The sequence below is a fragment of the Lithobates pipiens genome, unplaced genomic scaffold (assembly GCF_037356315.1).
Source record: "Lithobates pipiens isolate NorthernLeopardFrog02 unplaced genomic scaffold, aLitPip1_a1.2 Scaffold_18, whole genome shotgun sequence".
Taxonomy (NCBI): domain Eukaryota; kingdom Metazoa; phylum Chordata; class Amphibia; order Anura; family Ranidae; genus Lithobates; species Lithobates pipiens.
This window is the reverse complement of record NW_027507758.1, coordinates 632,152,337-632,158,336: the sequence shown is the minus strand read 5'-3', so window position 1 is coordinate 632,158,336 and position 6,000 is coordinate 632,152,337.

Genomic DNA, 6,000 nt, shown 5'->3' with positions numbered 1-6,000 from the left:
TAAAACAGATTACATAATTTCATAATGATGTAAAAAAATGATGCAAAAAAACGGACTCCTGACCTGACAATGGGGTGGCAGAGGGCACAGAATTTTGAGATTTTAACAGGTTTTTTAGAAAATAGAGATAGATAAATGACACAGCACAAACACTGAGTTGTCTGGAAAATGGAGATGCAAGAAATTCAGGCCGGCAATCAGGGTTTCGAGAGTTATGATAATATTCCAGGAGAAGATGACATGACTGTATTTGAATACATGTAGTTTAATGTATGTAGCGTCGGCTCCTGAAGAGCACGCACTATGTGTTTTGTCATTTAACTTTTTCCTGGAACAGCAGTTTGGTTTTGGGTTTAATTATTCAAAATTTTGACCTAAGTACCAGTCTGGCTGGACTGCATGGTGTTTTGCCTGACCATGGGTGGCGCTGCCATCCCTTGCAGGGTCCAGAACGTAGTCTAGTTGGGTGCATTAAGGGTTTACTTTCTCTCGGAACCAGCCCAGTGGGATTGTCATTCTTTCTGTGCATTCTGGGAGAGGGTACTTAAGGTGCTGATGTCATGTTTTTCGGGGTTCCGGTCCAGAAGTGCTTTCTGGCTGATGGTCCTGGTCCTCCTGACCAGCCCCCAGGACTCTCATGGCCTGGGGTGCGGATCCACCTATAGGTCTCAGGGCTGGCTAGGCAAAGAAACTGAAAGAAGGATTCAAAGGTGGTCCGGTGCCGTCTCGGTTTGTGGAGAGGCCCAGCAACTGTGAAAGTATCCAGGGGAGGACTCTTCGGGAGAAGGCCACGCAAAGGTTGGCTTCTCAATAAGAGCCTGGACAAGTTGAAAGACCCCAAGTGAATCTGGTCTCGTGTGGTATCGCCGGACCGGCTGCAAGATACTGGTACCATATGAGGGTTCTCCAAGTGTTCTACAAACTTTCAGTTTTTTTCCATTCAAACAGGTAATATTTATTGAACATTATTGCAAGAGTACAGTCACAAATGTACATATCAAACATTAAAGAGGTGTTGCATCATAACCATAACAGTAAAGGAAATACATTTCTCCAAACCAGTAGTCACCATACATCACAGACAAAGAACAAAAGGTCCCAATAGTGACATGTTATTCACCTAAACAGAACATCAAATTCCCTCATTACACGTGGCAACCTCCTGCAACCATTTATCCCAGATTCTATGGTATTTAGCTGGACAACCCCTGTTTTTATACAAAAATTTTTTGTATGGGAGAGTAAAATTAACTTCCCGCTTCCAGTCCTCAACTCGGGGTGGAAGGGGCCTCATCCACTGTCTAGCTATCACCTTTCGAGCAGAAAACAAAGTTTCCTGTAAGAAAGTTCTGGTAATTTTATCCAATACGTCAGGAAATATCCCTAGTAGACAGGGTTTGGGGTCGAGGGCCAAAGGGGAGCCCATGACATCATGTAGAAATGACACTACTTGCTTCCAGAGTTCCTGCAGTTTGGGGCAAGCCCAGATAAGATGGAAAAACATCCCAGTCTCAAGTAAACACATTGAGCAGAGTGTAGATTGATTCGCATTATATTTAGCAGTCCTGAGGGGAGTGAGGTATGCTTTATGTACTATGTAGATCTGAGAAAGCCTGTCCTGGAGCCTAGGGGACACCAACTTGCACGTTTCCAGAGCCTCCTCCCATTCCTCGTCTGTCAGAGCACCCACATCGCCCTCCCAGCGGGACTTGAGAGCATACGCTAGTCTCGCCGAGACGGGGGCCGTAAGCATACCATAGAAGCACGAGATTAGCTTTTTGGGATCAGTATCCTTCACTATGGCGACAATAGGATTGGGAGTAGGCCGAGGCAATGACTGCGGAAATTGTGCTCTAAGTGCATGCTGAACCTGTAGGTATTGAAATAACATAGTGTTTGGAACATCAAATTCCTCCTGCAGTGCCCGAAACGTTTTAATAATACCCTGGTGAATCAGGTGGTGTAGGTAGTATATTCCCCTCGATACCCATAGCTGTATACCCTGGAGCTTTTGAAGTTCCGGCAAATGTTTGTTATGCCAAAGTGGGGTATAGTCATTCGGCGATGCCACACTCAGTTTAGTGGATGCCAGATCCCAAATCCTTCTGTAATGAAAGAGCATGGAATGTTTACCTGGCTCCATGACAGAGTTCCCCGCTCCTGTCGAGATAGCAGCAATTGGGTCGTCTGCAATTTGTGCCCAAGTGGGGCATAGAAGAGTTAGAAAACGTTGTTTATCAGTTTTGTCTATGTGGAAGAGTTGAGATAGTTGTGAGGCAACATAGTAAAGATTCAGATCTGGAAGAGCCATGCCCCCCATATCAGTCGGGCTTTTCAAAGCCTGCCAAGCAAGCTTGTGTCTAGCAGTCCCCCACACAAAGTGCCTAAGTAGACTTTCAAGGGATTTAAAGTATTTCAATGGCAAATACACCGGGGCATGCCACAACACATACAATAGTTTAGGTAATAGGACCATTTTAATCAGATTAACTCATCCCCAAACCCCGAGGGGGAGCCGAGACCAGGCCTGAATCTTGGTACGTACCAGGGCAAACAATGGTTCTACATTCAACACAATGTAATCAGCTGGGTTCCTAGAGACAAAGACACCCAGATACTTAATAGTGCCAACTCGCTGAAGAGGCAGACTGGCCTGAGACTCTGTCTGTGGAAAACTGTCAATAGGCAAAATTTGGTATTTGTCCCAGTTTATGCGGAGACCGGAAAAGCTACCAAACCATTCTATCAGGTGGAGGGCCTTTGCAAGGGAAGGGCCAGAGTCCGCCAGGTATAGCAGCGTATCATCAGCGTATAGACTGATTTTCTCAGTTAGTCGACCCATCGCCAGTCCCCTGATCCCAGGGTCGGCCCGAATCGCCACTGCTAAAGGTTCAGCCGCCAAAGCATATAGTAGCGGGGACAGTGGGCACCCCTGTCTGGTACCTCTACCAAGGCCAAATGCCCGGGAAGACCATCCATTCGCCACCACCTTAGCCGTTGGGTGATGGTACAACAGTCTCACCCACCGAATAAAGTTCGGGCCGAAGCCGTACCCCGCTAGACACTTCCATAAATACTCCCATTCTACTGAGTCAAATGCTTTAGCCGTGTCAAGTGACACTACCACGCGCTCACCCATCTCCTCATGTGTTGCCTGTAGGTTTATATATAGCCTACGCAGATTGAACGACGTATTCCGCCCCGGCATAAAGCCCGCCTGGTCAGCCTGAATTAGACTAAGGATCACTACGTTCAACCTGGTAGCAAGTATTTTGGCCAGAATCTTGACATCTACCTGAAATAGGGATATTGGGAGGTAGGATTCCGGGAAACCCGGATCTTTTCCAGGTTTGGGAATCAAAACTATCGTTGCCTCCCTCATAGACGGAGGCAATGTTAGCGTTTCAAAAAGACTCCCATAAAGGTCAAGAAGCCTAGGCACCAGCACGTCTTGGTAACGGGAATAAAATTCAATGGGGAGACCATCTGACCCTGGTGACTTGGATTTTGCAAATCCCGCAATAGCCCCTACTATTTTATCGGAGGTCAGGGGGGCCTCCAGAGCCTGCACCTGCTCCTCCGTAACCTGAGGGAGGGAAACCTGAGCCAAAAAACGGTCCATCGGAGTGGTGTCGTTTGAGACTGTAGTGGTGTATAAGTCTGCAAAAAAGTCCCGAAACCTCTCTGTTACCGCGGAAGGGTCCGTGATGATCTCATCACCCTGACCCCGCAAAGAAATAACAACCGGGGGCCTGTCTTCCCTGTGGACCAAATATGCTAGCAACTTACCAGCCCTTTCTCCGGATTCAAAGTATTTTTGTTTAGTAAAAAAAAGTTTCTGTCGGGCCTTGTCATGGTGCAGCTGAGAAACCACTCTCGACTGTAATCTAAGGGCATCTGCATTTGCCGTAGACGGGTAATCTACGTATGTGCATTCCCTGGAGCTCAATTCCGCCTCAGCCTCAACAATAACATTGGCCGAGTCAGCCTTGAGTTTATTAATGTGGGCAGTCAGTACCGATCGGGCGTGTAATTTAAACGTGTCCCACACTGCTGGAACTGATGCCGTGTGGTCATTATCCTCAAAAAACGTTTTCCATTCCGTCTCAATAGTGTCATCGTCGGGCAGTAATGTCAGCCAGAACGGATTCAGTCGCCACGCCCGCGGGGGTCTACCTAGGGGTACGTCAAGCACTACACAGTAGGGGCTATGGTCCGAAAGCAGTCTGGGGCAGAACAATACTTTCTTAAGTCTGGGAGTGAGTTGTTTAGATATTAGTCTAAAGTCAATCCGGGAAAGAGAGCCGTGTGTGGGTGAGAAGCATGAATACTCCTTCTTTTGAGGAAATTTGTATCTCCAAGTGTCCACAAGGTGAACGGTGGTTATAAGCCTGGACAACTTAGTGGTCCCAGCTTGCCCCATCATCAGCTCAGGGGGTTTGAGCCTATCAAGAGAAGGGTTAAGCGTAGTGTTGAAATCCCCCAGCCAGATAACAGGAACCGCCGGGTGTCTAGACATAAAAGACAGTCCTTCAACCACCAACGTCATGGTAAATGGGGGGGGGATATAAAAAGCCATAATAAGGTAGGGTTCCCCATACAATTTAGCATGTAAAAATACAAACCTGCCCTGTGGGTCAGTAAGAATTTCGCAAAGTTCAAAATGGACAGACTTAGCTACGAGTACCGAAACCCCCCGCGAATGAGACGTGTAGGTGGAGTGAAATGCCCACCCAATCCATGGGCGTTTGAGGGCCATCTGCAGTCCACCCTCTACATGCGTCTCAACCAGAACCATCACTTCCGCCCTTTGTTTTTTGAGGAACGTGAAGGCTGCCGCGCGCTTAAATTTGTCACGCAGGCCCCTCACGTTCCAGGTAAGAAACCGTATAGACGCCATATGGATACATAGAAAGTAATAAGTGCAGGCAACCCACCTCCAAACAGCCCTCCCATAAACACACCCCAAAACAGTGGTGCTAGGTCAAGCCCGATCAGGGGCTGCATAGACAACAGCAGTGAAAAACATTCAGGGAAAGCAACACTTAGTTTAGATACATACTCCAACACATTTATAGTAACCGTCTGCATGGAAACCCCAACCAACTCACCCCCCTCCCCCCACCCTACCCTGCACCAACCCCAACTTGTGCGGGTATATTCCCTGAAAAACCAAACACGTCTGGCTGGGAAAACCAGTTTCATGAAATCAATAAAACAGTTAAGAACATTAAGTCCGAGAGAGGGCTGTGGCCACCGGTACCAGAGGGCAAGGTAAAGTAGAACCCCCTGTATAGAGGTACACAGTGTTGAACAAGAAAAAGTGTCAGTAGCTGTCCAGCCCCGGTGACCATCTCCCTCATAGCAAAAAGAAGACCCAGCAGACAAAGGAGCAGTTTTCCGCTGCACCGTGCAATTAGACCGTAGGCCTAACATGTCTCTCCTTGCTCCGGGAGAAAAAAGAATAAGAAAAGAAAATGTGTAAACCAAAAAAGTTTTGAAACAAGGCAAACAGGAATGTACTGCAGAAAGGGTCCCTCAACAGGGACACTAGACAAGAAGGGGGAAAAAGTTGATGCATATACGTTGACACCAGCAGCATGTACATATGTTCCAGATTCAAGAAGCTCAGCAGGTCACACAGCAGTGAGAGTTTAACCACTTGCCGACCGCCGCACGACGATATACGTCGGCAGAATGGCACGGGCAGGCATATGGGCGTATATATAAGTCCCTGCCTGCCCGCGGGTGGGGGGCCCGATCGGGCCCCCCCCCGGTGCCTGCGGCGGTCGGCATTCCTTCGAGAGCGATCCGGGATGAGGGGGCGGCCATTCATTCATGGCCACCCCCTCGCGATCGCTCTCGACGAATGGAAATCCCCCGTGACATCACTTCCTCTCCTGTAATGTAAACACAGGAGAGGAAGTGATGTATTCTCTCCTCCGTGTCGGTATTTTTCGTTCCGACACGGAGGAGAGCGGATCGGTGAGTTGCACCAAC